At 41.8% G+C, this 18,047-nt stretch overlaps 1 protein-coding gene across 2 annotated transcripts in view; it reads right to left on the bottom strand.

The window, feature by feature from the left end:
- The window catches only part of LOC124777470 (nuclear mitotic apparatus protein 1-like), a 99,494-nt gene that overhangs the window by 4,409 nt on the left and 77,038 nt on the right, over positions 1 to 18,047 (bottom strand). The gene's annotated exons all lie outside the window — the stretch shown is intronic.

The following is an 18,047-nucleotide window of genomic DNA, read 5'->3' as shown; positions in this document are numbered from 1 at the left end:
ATGCCACCATGTTGAATAATGCTTTTTGTGCAGCCACAGGATGTCATGTTATGACTCAAACTATGCAAAATAGGCTGCATGATGCACAACTTCACTACCGACATCTATAGCGAGGTACATTTTTGCAACCATGACACCATGCAGTATGGTACAGATGGGCTCAACAATGTGCCAAATGGACCACTCAGGATTGGCATCATATTCTCTTCACCGATAAGTGTCTCGTATGCCTTCAACCAGACAATCATTGGAGACATGTTTGAAGGCAACCCAGTTGGGGTGAATGCCTTAGACACACTGTCCAGCGAGTGCAGCAAGGTGGAGGTTCCCTGCTGTTTTGGGGTGGCATCATGTGCGGTTGACGTATCCTGCTGGTGGTCATGGAAGGCGCCATAACAGCTGTACAACACGTGAATGCCATACTCTGACCGATAGTGCAACCATGTCGGTGGCATATTGGTGAGGCATTCGTCTTCATGGATGACAATTCGCACCCCATCATATACATCTTGTGAATGACTTCCTTCAGGATAACTACATCGCTCGACTAGAGTGGCCAGCATGTTCTCCAGACATGAATCCTATCGAACATGCCTGAGATAGATTGAAAAGGGCTATTTATGGACGATGTGACCCATCAACAACTCTGAGGGCTCTAAATCGAATTACCATTGAGGAGAGGGACAATCTGGACCAACAGTGACTTGACGAACTTGTGGATAGCATGCCACAATGAATACAGGCATGCATCAATGCAGGAGGATGTGCTACTGGGTATTAGAGGTACTGGTGTGTACAGCAATCTGTGGTGGTACAACATGCAATGTGTGGTTTTCATGAGCAATAAAAATGGCGGAAATTATGTTTATGTTGATTGCTGTTCCAATTTTCTGTACAGGTTCTGGAACTCTTGGAACCGAGGTGATGCAAAACTTTTTTTGATCTGTGTATTAATTTGTGTTCAGATGCTGTGAAAAAATATAGAATTTCTTCTTAAAAATAGTCCAGCCTCTTTCATTCTCAGCTTGAAATATAAGTAAAATAAAGGGAATATATGCATTAATTATTTTAATGACATTGATTGTGATGATGATATGAGTTTTAAATTTGTTGTTTGAACACTGCCCTGCATTGTTGCAGAATTGTTAGTTTGTAAGTCAGAACCTAATCCATTTATCTGGAATACTGCAAACTATCACTGTCTTTAAATTAGCATTATTTATGATTTGGTGTTTGCTCACTTTAGAGAAGCATCTACATTGGATACTTCTCGCTGTAAATATATCAGTTGACTCATTCCACCTGCCTGAAGGCTTTCCCTCATGCTGGGATTTGTGAAATACAATGTATTATCAAGTGGAAGATTTTAGTATTTGTTCTAAATGCTTGATTCATTCATTATCTGTTTATTGTCCATAGGTTACCAAACTTATTTGTGTGAAATATTATATGTTTATTTATAAATATTACAGGAAAGTTCTGGTAGAAAGTAAATATGTAAGTTGCACATGTTACTATGTGTGATCAGATCTTTATTTATAAATAAGACTTTTTGCAGCCAAGATTGCTTGTTGAAATATTTTAATTTCGTTGATGACTGGTTTGGAAAAATCTAGCTATCATCTTTGGAGCTTCTGGAAATAACATTATTGTGTATGAATCATACAACCATAGAAAGAGCATACTCTATTTATATAACACAGTGCCAGATTGGCTTATCAAATATAGAAAACAGAGTAAAAAATACATAGCATCAACAGTGTTCAGCAGAGTGGTTGCAAGTTCATTTGTGGAGCTGTTTTAGCTGTGTCACTCTGGGGCATGCTATCAGTGCTATGTACTCTCTTTGTGTATCTGAAAAGCCAATGTGGCGCCTATGTTTTATAAATGGAGTTTCCTCTTGTTATGATTGAGCAATTCCACAGAATTTCCAGAGGATCCAGCCAGACATGTTGAAATCAGTTATTGAGGAAATAAAAATATTTCAATACATTATCTTGGCTGCAAAAATTCATATTTATCAAGAAAGTAAATAGTTTTGGATTAAAGGAGACCACTCACTGAAAAACAGAAGTGTTGAGTTTTCAATAGACAAACTGGGACTGGATCAGACTTTGAATGTGGCTCTCCAGCAGGGATACGACTTCCTCAAATCCTGCCCTGAAATGAGATCCATCCTTTATGAAATCCTCCCCACTCCACCAAGAGTGTCTTTCCGCCATCCACCTGACCTTCATAACCTCTTGGTTCATCCCTATGAAATCCCCAAACCACCTTCCCTACCTACCCTCTGGCTCCTACCCTTGTAACCACCCCAGTGTAAACCCTGTCCCATGCACCCTCCCACCACCACCTACTCCAGTCCTGTAACCCGGAAGGTGTACACGAACAAAGGCAGAGCCACGTTTGAAAGCACCCACGTGATTTACCAACTGACCTGCCTACACTGTGAAGCTTTCTATGTGGGAATGACCAGCAACAAACTGTCCATTGGCATGAATGGACACAGGCAGACAGTGTTTGTTGGTAATGAGGATCACCCTGTGGCTAAACATGCCTTGGTGCACAGCCAGCACATCTTGTCACAGTGTTACACTGTCCGGCTTATCTGGATACTTCCCACTGACACCAACCTATCAGAACTCCAGAGATGGGAACTTGCCCTTCAATATATCCTCTCTTCCCATTACCCACAAAGCCTCAACCTCTGCTAATTTCAAGTTGCTGCCGCTCATACCTCACCTGTCATTCAATAACATCTTTGCCTCTGTACTTCCACCTTGACTGACATCTCTGCCCAAACTCTTTGCCTTTACATATGTCTGCTTGTGTCTGAATATGTGCGGATGGATATGTGTGTGTGTGCAAGTGTATACCTGTCCCTTTTTCCCCCCAAGGTAAGTCTTTCCGCTCCTGGGATTGGAATGACTCCTTACCCTCTCCCTTAAAACCCACATCCTTTCGTCTTTTCCTCTCCTTCCCTCTTTCCTGATGAAGCAACTGTGGGTTGCAAAAGCTTGAAATTTGTGTGTGTATATATATAACACAGTAGAAATTGTGGAGAGAAACAGTTCACGAGAAAAATCACAGCACTGTGTTGAAAAAGCAACTCTTACAAAATTCAGTCAAATGAATGTATCACAAAATTCTCCTTATGAAATTAAGATAATTGTGTATTCTCTCAAAAATAAAATCTCATCTCAATTTGATTGTGTTTCCAATAGAGTATTATACATTTTCTCCCATACAGGAAGCCCTGTATCACCTGACGTATGTAATGCATCACCAACTCAAGGCATTTTTCTAGAGAGGCTGAAATATGCCATTGTTAAATCCCCATTAAAAAAGTTGACATGGGAGATGTCAATAATTACTTACGTGTTTCACTACTGACATTATTTTCCACAATTTTTGAGAAGCTGAGGCATTTAGAATAGTATCTCATCTGAGAAAATCCATAGCAAATAACAGCTAGGATTTTAGAAGAGTTGCTCTACTGCAATTGCCATTTACATGTCCACTCATCAAATCTTACAAGCATGAAATAAGAAAATAGTGCCAGCTGGTATTTTCTGTGACCTATCTAAGGCATTAGATAAAGTGAAGTTTTATAGGATTGATGGTATAGCCAACCAATGGATAATGTCATACCTAATGAAAAGCATGCAGAAATTTGTGCTCAATAATTCAACCAATGTAATCAGGGGAGATTCTTTAGACTGGCGAGAAATCACGTACGGAGTTCCCCATGGCTCAGTCTTGGGTCCACTGTTGTTCCCCATATATGTAACTGATATTTTGTCTAATATACAACAAGCAGAAGCAGTTCTTTTTGCTTATGACAGTAGTATTGTAATCAATCCAAGCATACATACAGCAACTGAAGAAATGGTAAAAGTATAATTGACTGGTTTTCTTTGAATGGTTTCATCCTCAATTGTAAAAGGACACAACATATTCAGTTCTTGCACATCTTGTACCATAACAATGATAAGTATAGCACATGGTGAGGAAGTAATAAATAGGGTGGAAGCTTCAAAATTCTTAGGTGCTCATACTGAAGAGGAATTAAACTGGAAACAAACATATTTTGGAGCTCCTAAAACAACTTATTTCAGCCACATTTGCACTTAGAGTCACTGCAAATCTTAGCAAGAGACAAACCAGTAAGCTGATGTATTTTGCATATTTCCATTCAATTATATAATGTGGAATAATATTCTGGTGCAATTAATTTTCAAGAAAATCAAGCAATGGGAGGTCCAGCTTGGAGTATCAATAATATTATGAATATGGCAGATTGCTACTTGCCATAAAGATAACATGTTGAGTTGCAGGCAGGCTCAACAAAAAGGTTACTACACATTGAGCTCTTGGCCAAATCCTTCTTCATAAAAGAGAACACACACATATTCTCACAAGCAGAAGCACATCACACACTCATTAATGCTATCTAGTGGATTAGGAGAGGAGCATAGGATGTGTTGGCAGAATAGTAGCATACAATGAGAGTGAGTGAACGTGGGCTGGGAGGAGATGACAGGACAGAAGGGCGAAAAATGTTTGATGGAGGGTATAGGGACAGCAGGTTACTGAAGGTTGAGGCTACAACAATTTCAGGAGTTGAGAATGTATTGTAAAGATAACTCTCATCTGAGTAGTTCAGAAAACATGATGGTAGAGGGAAGGACCCAGATGGCTTGGGTTGTCAAGCAGCTACTGAAACAAGCATGTTATTCCAGCTGCATGTTGTGGCACAGGGTGGTCCACTTTGCTCTGGACCAGAGTATGGCAATGGCCATTCATCCTTTCATACTGGTATAAAATGCTGTCCAATGATTTCAGCAGAGCTGGTATATGATGTACTGGCTTTCACAGGTGTTTTGGCCTCTGATGGGCTAGAAAAACCCTTTGACAGGATTGGAATACGAAGTGTGGGGTGGGTTGATTGGGCAGGTCTTGCATTTGAGTATGTCTTGCATTTGGGTATTTCACAGTGACATGATCCCTGTGGCTAGAGGTTGGTATTGGGAGTGGCATAGGAATGAAGTAGGATGTTATGGAGGTTGGGTGGGTGATGGACCACCATTTTATGGGGAGAGGAGGGGAGTGAAGGATCTTGGATGGGATGTCCCTTATATCAGGGTATGACAATAGATAATCAGAATCCTGATGAAGGATGTGTTCAGCTGTTCCAGTCTGGCAGGTATTGGGGGACAAAGGGAGTGCTCCTTTGTAGCTGGTCCTTGGGAATAGAGGGAGGATTGGGTGTGTGGGAGCCGTGGCACAGGAAATCTGTTTATGGACTAGGTCTGGGGGATAGCACCTGTCTTTGAAGACCTTTGTGAGACACTCAGCATACTGGGCAAGGGAGTTCTTATCACTGCAGATACACCATCCACAGTTGGCCAGGCTGTAGGGGAGGAATTTTTTGGTGTGGAAGGTACTGGTAGTGGTTGGTTGGTTTAATGTGTGTAGAATAGGGATGAGCCATTAGAGAGGATGAGGTCCATGTCCTGAAAGATGGCACTATCGGTTGAGGAGCACCAGGTGAAGAAGATGGAAGAGAAGGTCTTGAGGTTGTGAAGGAATGAGGATAGGGTGTCTTGGCACTGAGTCCAGATCATGAAGATATAATGAATGAACCAGAACCAGACGAAGGGCTTGGAGTTTTGGGAGGCTAGATGTCCTATTAACAAATCAGCATAGTGGGGCACCATTCAGTTGTCCTTAGCTGGACATCTTATTTATTTGTATATCTTCCCTTACAAGGAGAAGTAGTTGGGTGTTAGCATAAACTTAATAAGGTGTCTGAGAAATGAGGTTGTGGGTTTAGAGTATGAAGGATAAGACCATAGGAATGAGGGATGTTGGGTATACGGAAGTGAAGTCAACAGCAACAAGTAGGAATCCAGGAGCTAAGAGGATGGGGATGGTGGAGAATTGGTGAAGGAAGTGGTTGGTAACTTTGATTCAGGAGGCTAGATTTTGGGCATTTGGTTGAAAGTGTTGGTCAGTGAGGGCCGAAATTCTTTCAGTGTGAGCACTATAACCAGCTAAAATGAGTGTTCAGACTGCTTGGTTTATGGATGTTGGGAATAATGAGAAAAACGTCAGTGTTCGGGGTGTTATCCGTGTGAAAATGGAAAGGACTTCAGGGCAGACATTCTGGGAAGGGCCTAACACTTTATGCAGGGACTGGAGGTTAAGTTGAACATCCGGGATGGGGTCATGTTGGCAGAAGTTACGGGTGGTGGACTCATTGCCAGATGCCTTCTGCCAAGCAGTCAATGTGATTCATAATGACTCTGGTGGAACCATTGTCTGCAGGTAGGATGTTCAGGTCAGGATTAGTTTTGAGGCTATGTATGGCTGTCCTTTCCCCTGCTGAAAGTTTGATGTTTCTAGAAAGGGACGCGGGGAAGGATGGTGAGGCTATGTTGGAGGTAAGGAATTTCTAGAAGATGACCAGGGGGTGATAAAATGGGAGCAGCGTAGGATTATGGGTGGATGATGGTATGAACTGGAAGAGGCATGGTTCAGTTTTCAGATTAGGTGGCTTTAGTTGGAGGGATTCGTGGCAAAGAAGTGTTTTCATTGAAGGAATCAGGAGGACAGTACATCTTTGAGAAGTCCAACATGGCTATATTTGGATAGGGGGCTTCTGGAGGGCTAAGGATTTTGATGGAAAGGTTAACAACAGTTTCGAGGATTGTTTTGGCTCTGGAGTTAGTGGAATGTTAGTAGTGAGTTTTACGGGATGTGGCAAGTTAAGGTCAGCTAGGCAGTGTCTGGGTGCTATGAGGGATTGTCAAGGAGTAACACTGTGGTTAAGTTAGGGATTGGATAGTGGTACTCCAAGGTGGCAGTGGGATGTCAGCAGGTTGGGTAACTTATGAAGGTTGTGTCTGGAATGCTCTTTCAGGTGCTGGAGAGCAAGTAATTCAATTTCAGAGGCATGATGTATGTAGTAGGGACTGCACAGTAACAGTACATTGTGGAGGAAGCATTAGTTTTTCTGAGATGCCTGTACCACGGAGACGTGTTTTTGCAGTACTAGATTTGTGAGGGACTGGGATTGGTGGTCTCTGAAAAAGTGAAAGTCACTGTGAAAGGAGGGATGGGATCCTGAGGAAGGCCACTGGGAAGGAATCCATGACATAGGCAGCATTTAAGGAACAGGATGTGGGACTGTGTCACAGTCAGGAAATGGGATACTTTTCTGAAATGGTGCAGAAGGAGGTAGCAGTGGTCCATTGTGGTAGAGATGGCATTGAGGAAATGGGAAATGATGTAGGAAATGGGCAAATGAAGGCATTATGTGGTTGTGAGGGGAGCTTGATAACATAAATAGACACATAAAAATAGTGCAGACATGCCTAACCATAAAATTTCTTTCTCTGGATCCCAACCCTCCCTGCACAATGATCTTTACTTTTCCAGATTCCACAAGTCCCTGTTCCCCACAAACCGGGTACTGCAAAAACACATCTCCATAGCACAGGCATTCCAGAAACACGTCCACTCCCTCTGCAAGATATTGCTACTGGGAAATCCCTACTACATATATTACATCTGTGAAATTGAATCCCTTGCTCTCGAGCAAGTGCAAGACAATTCCAAACACCACTTTCATAAGTCATCCAACCTGCTGACATCCTACAGCCACCTTGGGGCACCAGTATCTAATACCTAACCTACCCAGAGTGTTCCTCCTCTTCAACTCGTCAGACTACACAGACCCTGCCTAGCTGACCTTTTCAACTTGTCACATTCCCAAAAACTCCCTACCAACACTCCATTAACTCCAGAGTAGAAACAATCCCAGAACATTGTTGTTAACCTTTTCAACAAAAATCTCAGCTCCACATCAGTTTCAGTCCTATTCAAAGGCCTCATCTTCAGCCCTACACCCAAATTTAATCATGTTCAACATGTCAAAGACCTGCTCTCCTTCTCCTAATTCCTGCAATGGAAACACTTCTTTGCTGTGAATCCCTTCAACCAAAACCAAACCCATTCCAACACTGAACCCTGATTCTCCCAGTTAATACCACCATCCAGCTGTGATCCTCTGATCTTCCTCCACAACCACCACTGGTCATCTTCCAGAAATTCCTATCTACAACTTGGCCTCACCATCCATCCCCAGTCCATTCCTAAGGACACCAACATTTGAGCAGGAGAAATTGCAGCCATAAACAGCCTTGAAACAGATCCAGACCTTATCGCCCAACTTGCAGGCAAAGGTTCCACCAGTCATTATGAATCGCAGTGACTACCTGGCAGAAGGCACATGCCAGTAGTCTGACCTCTACACTCATAGACCCTGCCAGAGAAATCCCATCCTAGAAGTCCAACTAACCCCTAACCACTATTTAAAACCTTAAGTCCTTCTCAGAAACTCTGCCCTGAATCCATTCCCATCCTCATCACTATGATACCCCAAACACCCACATCCTATGTGCTCTGAAAATCTCTTCTATTCCATAGAAGAATTTCTGTTGTTGTAATGTATAAAAGTTAGTGGGCAGGAATTACAAGGCATGTTTTTTAAATCAGAACCATTTTGAAATAAAAATAGAACAAGTAGACTTCTCTTAGCAATTTTTTATTACATGAAATCTTCTACTTTAATCTACTTTTCTATGTAATTCCTACCAGTATTAACACACTTATCATATCATAAGATCAGCTTTTGAATACCATCCTCATAGAAATCTGTCACCTGATTAGAAAACCATTGCAGCACCGTCATTTTGAAATCTTCATCATCACCATGGCATAGACACCCAGATGCTTCATGAAATGCAGGAACACATAGTAGCCACTTGGTACTATGTCAGGGCTGCACGGAAGGTGATCAAGTTGTTCTCATCAAAATATTTGATCAACTCAAGTTCAAATGATTGTGTGTGGAGAGGTATTGTCATGAAGCAAAAGTGATCCCTTTACTCAGAATGCCAGGCAGTTTGTTTCAGCAAAAACTCCAAGAGCACTGCCTCTTCCAGTGCCAATAAGCAGTACACATGATTTTCTGGGCTGAAACCATTACCTTGAACTTCATTTTCTTGAGTGATGTTGAATGCCATCATTCCACAAATTGCTGCTTTTATTCATATGTCACATAAGCCACCCACATATCATCACCTGTGACAGTTTGGCTTAAAAACCCACCATCTTCCTCATTGTACTGCTCTAGGAAAGTCAAAAAACTGGCTAAATGTTTGGTTCTGTACAGCTCAGTCAGTATTTTCAGTACCTGCATGAGCATAACTTTTCACAATTTAAACGGTTTGCAACAGTTGCAAAAAACATGCTTCTTGACACTTGAGGAAATGCATCACATAATGTTGACATCATTAAACTGTACAGGATGGGCAGTTGGGAAGGCGGTGAGCATTATGGAATGAATAGGATAATACACTCCTGGAAATGGAAAAAAGAACACATTGACACCGGTGTGTCAGACCCACCATACTTGCTCCGGACACTGCGAGAGGGCTGTACAAGCAATGATCACACGCACGGCACAGCGGACACACCAGGAACCGCGGTGTTGGCCGTCAAATGGCGCTAGCTGCGCAGCATTTGTGCACCGCCGCCGTCAGTGTCAGCCAGTTTGCCGTGGCATACAGAGCTCCATCGCAGTCTTTAACACTGGTAGCATGCCGCGACAGCGCGGACGTGAACTGTATGTGCAGTTGATGGACCGCAGCGACGCACGGATGCACGCCAAGACTGTAGGATCCTATGCAGTGCCGTAGGGGACCGCACCGCCACTTCCCAGCAAATTAGGGACACTGTTGCTCCTGGGGTATCGGCGAGGACCATTCACAACCGTCTCCATGAAGCTGGGCTACGGTCCCGCACACTGTTAGGCCGTCTTCCGCTCACGCCCCAACATCGTGCAGCCCGCCTCCAGTGGTGTCGCGACAGGCGTGAATGGAGGGACGAATGGAGACGTGTCGTCTTCAGCAATGAGAGTCGCTTCTGCCTTGGTGCCAATGATGGTCATATGCGTGTTTGGCGCCGTGCAGGTGAGCGCCACAATCAGGACTGCATACGACTGAGGCACACAGGGCCAACACCCGGCATCATGGTGTGGGGAGCGATCTCCTACACTGGCCGTACACCACTGGTGATCATCGAGGGGACGCTGAATAGTGCACGGTACATCCAAACTGTCATCGAACCCATCGTTCTACCATTCCTAGACCGGCAAGGGAACTTGCTGTTCCAACAGGACAATGCACGTCCGCATGTATCCCGTGCCACCCAACGTGCTCTAGAAGGTGTAAGTCAACTACCCTGGCCAGCAAGATCTCCGGATCTGTCCCCCATTGAACGTGTTTGGGACTGGATGAAGCGTTGTCTCACGCGGTCTGCACGTCCAGCACGAACGCTGGTCCAACTGAGGCACCAGGTGGAAATGGCAAGGCAAGCCGTTCCACAGGACTACATCCAGCATCTCTACGATCGTCTCCATGGGAGAATAGCAGCCTGCATTGCTGCGAAAGGTGGATATACACTGTACTAGTGCCGACATTGTGCATGCTCTGTTGCCTGTGTCTATGTGCCTGTGGTTCTGTCAGTGTGATCATGTGATGTATCTGACCCCAGGAATGTGTCAATAAAGTTTCCCCTTCCTGGGACAATGAATTCACGGTGTTCTTATTTCAATTTCCAGGAGTGTATTTAGACAAAGGCCATTTATTGGTGAAAGCATGTTAAAAAGGGGCACATAGCCAGGCGTAGGGAGGCGAGGGTGAGCCAGAGTGTAGAGTGAAACATAGTTCGTGAAGCTAACGAAAGCTGGCGTCGGCCAATTGGACCAGTCCAAGTGGCATGCCAGCTGCAAAAACTAAGTCCCCAATGCCGCAGCACCGGGTGAAGTGGGAGATGTTCACTGCTACAGGGCACACGTCCAAGAGAGTGAGAAGACAAGAGCGTAGGCCCAGTGATGGGTGGCTGGGTATATTCAACACACCACGTGGCTTCCTCTGCAATGATTGGTCAGGATCGAGAAACCCGCTGGGGCGGCAATGGAACTTTCCAGAGCATGGTTTGGTCAGCGATGCCTGGGGTGGCGTTACTTCATCAGCTCATGAGGGAGGCATGTGATCGAGGTGCCCTTCCTTGGGGCTAACATCCTGTTACTAGACCGTGGGAAAAAAGAATTTACAGGCAGCCAACACTGCTGACCGTGGCCTGGCTGCAACAGAAAAATGAAGTTACCATTTGAAAGCTAATATAATAAAGTAAAATCCTCTACTGTCTGGCCCATCCTTTACAAAGCATCTCTTCTCTCTCACTTTTACATCAACTTCCTGCACCAAATCATCAGAAAGACTGAAGGTCACCTACTTTGTTCCTCATCATACACATTCATATAGCCATCTTTCAAAGCTCTCACTCATTTCTGTACCATCCTATTGCTCATAATGTTTTCTCCATGCACTTCACTGAGCCAACAATGAAGGACAGTCACTTTCAACTCTTAGCACTAAGAAAACGAATCACAGCACTTATTTCACAGTCAGTGGGCCACTCAATTCGAGCAGGCATTTCAGATACTTGCAAACAACTGTAAACATGTCAAACAACTCTGTAATGGCATCTGTGGCTTGCCAGCAGGATGTGGTATGCAGTGCACATCTGCCAAATGTCGACCACAGCACTGCAATGGCAGAATTTCAAAACAGCGCGTACTTTAAAAACATGCCATATACTAACTCGCATCTGTATATTTAATTAAAGGAGAAAAGAAAATTATAAAGCATGTAGGCATATTTACAAACAATTTGTGGTATGAAGGTAAAATGACATTCCACATCATTAAGGTTTATCTTGCAAATGATCCACAAAACATGAAACTAGCTATCCAACCAACTAACTAATTGCCTGAAGTCGGTTCTAGAAACTTTGTAAGTAGTCTTTCACTGTATAGTTTGCATCCATCTTAAAAGTCTGCCAGTTCAGTTCTTCCAACATTTCTGTGACACTGTACCTTAGGACAGACAAACCTGTGCCCATTCCTGCTGCCCTTCTTCGCATATATTCAATTTCCCCTGTTATTCCTATTTCATACAGGTCCCACACACTTGATCAGTATTCTAGAACTGGCCACATGAACTTTTGTATGTAAATCACCTTTTCAAACTGACTGAATTTCTCTATTATTCTATCAATGAACCAAAGTCTGCCAGCTGCTTTACCTACAATTGAGCCTTTCGATTTCAGAATCCAGCACATTGTTACACCAGGTGTTTGTATTGAATTTGTGCTGGTTGCTATGGAAGCAGTCATTCAATTTGAGATCCCAGACATGTTCTAAAATTCAAGAGCAATGTCACAGACATATTGGATCACTTCTGCTGCCCTTATTATAAAAGGTGCAACCTGTACATACGAGGATTGGAACTTTAATAGTGGCAACTACTTATTTACAGCTCATACAAAATAGATACATGCTCCAAAGTCTTACTGACCTTCAGAGTAGTCACCAGCATTGTGTATACCTTGTTGCCAGTGATGTGGAAGTCATAGGATACTCTTAGTAGTGTCAGTTGTGTTGGCAGTTTGAGCAGCGCAGTCTATTACCCAATGAATTTGTAGCAGTTCTGAAGCAAATGCCATGAAGTGTTTCCTTCAGTTTAGAAATTGAGTTGAACTCACAAGGGCTTAAGTCAAGGGAGTACAGTAGGTTGTATAGCACTTAGCAGCCCCATCAGTCAAACAAATTAGTAACAGCTTGTACTGTATGTGCTTGAGCATTGTCCTGCAAAATGATGGTCAGGTCCTGCAGAAAGTGACATCACTTCTATCTCTAAGCTGTTTGTAGGTTGTGTTCCAAAAATGTGCTTGTGTATTTTACACCTTTTTGCACCAGAGACTAATTTTTCAGGTCACAGTGTATGTCACATTTCCTTCTTGTATTATGATGATGGTACGACTCCTTCATTTGATACTGAAAGGATTGTTAAGCCTGAATGTCATGATTCAAAAGAGATATTGAGAGGTAGAGATTAGTATCCCTATTTGCTTAAAACGATTATGACATGAGGTTCTTGAATCTGTAATGGGACACCCTTTTCTAACATAACCTTTTTTTATAGAAATATGCAATACCGAAAAGTATTTTAAATCTTGTATAGGATAAAATTATTTCAGCTGTTTCATTAACAGAATTTCATATGATTTTGTATATGGTGTATTATATTTCAGGCTAAAATGTATAAAAAGAAATTAATTTATGATGATACTATTTTATGATTGATACTGACTATGTAATATGCAGTGTGGTAGAAGTGGAAAGTGTAAAGATGGTGTGAAATTGAAAAATGTGACAAAGAATAAAATTCAAGAGTAATACAGGCAAATCTTCAAATCTTCATCAATTATTTAGTCACATGGAACACACAATGTTATAAGAAAATTACAGCTTCAAGAATGTACCCATAGATTCAAGAACTGCAGCCAACAAAAACAAGAGAAAATGAAGATAGTTGAGGCAGAAATGTCGGGTACAGCTTTTCTGCCATACATTCCCAGAGTGACGGACAGAATCGGCCGTATATTGCGCAAACATGGCGTAAAGACGATTTTCAAACCAACAAGGAAGATCAAAGAGTGTCTTAGATTGGCAAAGGAGAAAAGAGACCCACTTGCAATGTCGGGAATATACCGCATACCATGCACATGAGGAAAAGTTTATGTCGGAATGACTGGACGATCCATTAACACCAGGATCAAAGAGCATAAGCGACATTGCAGGTTGGGGCAGGTGGAGAAATCAGCCGTGGCAGAGCACGCACTGAATGAGACCGACCACGTAATAAAATTTACCGACACGGAAGTTCTGGCTGCAGAGAAGCACTATCACACGTGCTTGTTCAGAGAAGCTGTAGGAATACAAAAACACGCGAACAGTTTGAACAAGAAAGAGGAAAGCCTTAAGGTAAATGGATCCTGGCTTCCCGTACTGCAGCGAACGACCATCGCAGGTAGCAAGAGGAGAACCGCACCAGAAATGACCGCGGAGAAGCCCTTGGACATTGGCGCGCCAGGTACATATAGTCTGCGCCCGCGAGCTCGCCTCCAGTTCACCACTGGCAATGGAGGGTGAAGCTTTGACAATGCCAGCCACTCGTGCTGGCAAAACGTCAGAAAAATCATTAGATGAAGGTCAGCCAAAGAACCCGAGACAGAAGCCAATAGGCAGTTTGTCAAAATGAAGATAAGTAAAAAATTCTTTCTTTTGTATATTTTATGCCTCTTGAAGGTTTCAGAACTTGTGCAGAGGCAGAGAATTTTAATAGTGATGTTTGGAAGAGGAAGATTACAAAACACACCACACAAATTTCAGACATCCTTTTTCTGATCTGCACAAAGACTTTTTTTGACAGTGGCAAATTGCCCAAGAAGTTTATCCCATAACACATAAGTAAATAGAAGTAGCCAAAGTAGGCAGATTTTGCGACACTGACTCTCCAACTTTGGTCATTATCTGGATGGCAAATGTTGATGAACTAAGCCTTTTCAGGGTAGCCTATGCTGGATGTGTTGCTCGCAGTTAAGCCTGTCATCTGCAGGGTGTGGCATATAAACTGGCTCATAAAGGCAAGTTTGAATAAAACTCCTCCATGATTCCCAATACATGTCACTGTTCACTGACATCTCAAAGAATATGGGCCCCATAACACGGGTGGCAGAAAAGGTACACAAAACACCAATTTTCTTGTTATGCAATGGTACCTGGTGCATTGTATGTGGATTTTCTGTTTCCCAATAACTGCTTTTTTGGCAACTTATATACCCAGAAAGGTGGAACCATGCTTCATCACTAGTGATGAGCCTTAGTGGGTCCAAGACACCTTTGGCAACATTTCTCAACAGCCATGAACAGAAGTGCACTCCCTTCTGCAGGTCAGGCTCCTTCAGTTCTTGCAAGACACTTATAAGGTTTAGTTTTAACTTTAGTTCCCTTGTTGGCTTACAAGAGAACTTCTTGTCATTATCTCCTTAATCTTCCCCTTTAATTTCTGGTGTGCAGATAGCTGGTGGTCTGTTCCTGGGAGCTTTCTGAACTAATCCTGTATGCACTCATTCAATTCCCATATGGTTCTTTTTGCAGGCGCAGAATGTCCTGGAAATTTCTCCTGTAACAAATTCTTTGTTTTCAGAAAAGGTCCAGTGTGATTGAATGCTTCAGCAATGACAACATGCTCAGGTAATGAATATTGCATTATCGCACACTCACACTAACCAGGCTTCACACAAAGAGGTCTTTTTCTCAACTGGTTTTGACAAGTTTCACTGATTGCAGCTGCAGCTGGTTCACACAACGATGAAGTTCCGTGCAGTGTTGGTACACCAGAGGAAATGTTTGGTTCATGTGGTACTGTTTGGACAGCATTTCTCATTTTCCATTATTATTGATGCACATTCATGCACTGGAATGTTATCATTGTGTATGACAGGCCAGTTTTAAATGTCACACACTGAACATGGATGCCTTAGAATTTTGAACACTCAGCCATCTGATCCTGCTGGTTCTCAAGTGCAATATTTATTCCTGTAGGCTTTTGTGATCATAATGGTAATGAATGTAATTGGTTTTTCTGAGGTTCAATGATGGACAATTTACTGTGAACCAGTTCAGAGCATTTGGAAATAAGTGGTTGGCATTTAGCTCTAGGTCACTGGGTGTTTTATTGTCTATCACAATACTTATGCCATCTAGAAACATTGTAAAGTTGCTAGCTTTGCTTGAGGACAGGGGTGGGTGTATGAGAAATAACATGGGACCAAGGAGAGACCTTTACAGAACTCCATAAAGTACTGTTCACCAGTTGGACACTACCCCTCCTACCTTCACATTGTTACCACCTAACGTCATTTTCTGTTGTCTGCCCTGTAGATGAGATTTGAGTCAGTTGCCCATTTGTCTTCAGAGTCCACAGTAGCATGCTTTGTCTATAAGTATTCCATGACCAACACAGTCAAAGGCGTTAACACGTCACAAAATATGCCAACAGGCAATGTCTTCTTGTCAAGGCATTCCAAAATGTTATTGGTAAATGAAAATTTAGCTTCGGTTGTGGAGATACCTTCTCTGAATCCAAACTAGTTTTTACTAATTATTGTGAAGTTTTTCAGGTGATTGACTATCTTGGCATCTGTCAATTTTTCAGGGATTTTAGAAAATGCAGTCCAAATAGAGATGGGATGACAGTTTGTAACATCTGAGACATTGCCCTTTTTTTTTGTAGAGAGGCTTTAGAAGAGCACAGTTCATCCTGTCAGGGTGTTTGAGAGAGGCACTGAGTATATGATGTAGGAGAGTACTGAACTGATTGCAGTGAGCTTTTAGCAGTTTTTTGGAAATATTGTCAACAGAAGTTACTTCTTAAAGAAATTATGATTATGTTTACTTCTTGTACTGTTATACGGGCTATACCTCTCTGTTCTAAAGAATATGGGAAATAATCTTTTCAGTATTTTTATGGGCTATCCCAAGGAGCCATTGTGTCCTGTTCAGGTACAATGAACAATTGTTCATAAAATATTTTTGTCGCAATCTCTTGATTTTCTACTTCTCTACTTTCATTATTGAGAACAATACTTTCAGTCCTACTGGGGCAATTTGCACCAGTATCACTCCTTATCACTTCCCATACAGTTTTGATTTTGTTACTAGATTTATTAATTTTGGAGCGTAGATACAAACTTTTGACTTCTGAATAACTTTACTTAGTATTTTACAGTATTTTTGATAGTGATTTAACTGAATGGAGACATTTGAATTTTTTGAAGTGGTGTACAGCTCTAGTTTCCTTTTGGATGAAATCTTAAAACCAGTGGTAATCCAAGACTTTTTGGAGAGTTTTTTGGTTTGGATCTTATGTATCCTTTCTGGGAAGGTGCTTTCAAATATCAGTTTCACTTGATTGCTGAAAAGATTGTGCTTGGAATTAGCATTATATAAATTAAACATATATCTCCCATCTACAATATGGGGATGTGATTTAAAAGTCTGGATAGTTTCATCATTACTTATCTTTGCTATTTTCCAGCAGGGGCCACTTTCATTCTCATAGGTATTTGCACTGTTAATTGTGAGTCTTTGTCCATTATGGTCAGAGAGACCATTCAAGACTTTCCTGGTAGTTGTATCACCTATTTTGATCTGGTCTATAAATATATTATCAAAGTCTACTTGTACATGAATTTACTCTAGTAGGAAAATAACTATGGAAGCAGGATTATACATGGATGTCAAATTTTCTAGGTCTGATCTGTCTCTGGAATCTGTCAGAAAATTTACTATGAAGTTCCAAAGAACTATCACATCTCTTTTGCGTTTAAATATGAGAGCATCTAACTGCTTCCAAAAGAGACAGAAATATTTCCAACAAACAGCTTCATCTCATTTCTTTTCACCAGCCAATCACCAAAAGCAGGCTGTCTATACCCATTCCTACAATTTACTTGTGCTGTAGTGCACTTGTTGTTCAAATTTTATTGTCCTAAGTTCACAGTGTTCCTTGCATTTGTAATTATGTCACAAATTATGATTACTAACTGATTTTTCCCACACCAGTGGAAGAGAATGCCATGAATGGTGTAAATATCTCTATCAAATCTGTATATTTCGATCCTATGAATATTCATGAAACTGCTGCAGATTTCTGCATGTCTGTTTGTAGCTATTACTGCCTTGTTTACACATGAGCATTGTGTTAAGTCATGCTTGTGTGCAATATCAAGTACAATTATGTTAGAATGCTGTTCTTAAGACATTAGCAGCATGCAGATCTTCATTGTTTGTACAACATCATTTGAACCACTATCACCCAGTAAAAATATACTCTTTCTTCTGGAAGCATTTGTTGTGTTAGTTACTTCTTCTGTCTTCTTGAGCATCGGAATCATATTTTCTTTCCTTTTTTTTCTATTTTTCAAGAGACAATTTCAGCTTGTATGGACACACAGTTTGCATAATTTTTACATCCTTTTTCTCTTTGCATATTATATGCTCATTT

This window comes from Schistocerca piceifrons, chromosome 2, assembly GCF_021461385.2.
Source record: "Schistocerca piceifrons isolate TAMUIC-IGC-003096 chromosome 2, iqSchPice1.1, whole genome shotgun sequence".
Lineage (NCBI taxonomy): Eukaryota > Metazoa > Arthropoda > Insecta > Orthoptera > Acrididae > Schistocerca > Schistocerca piceifrons.
Note: the sequence above shows the minus strand (reverse complement) of the source record. Positions and strands in the feature narration are given on the sequence as shown.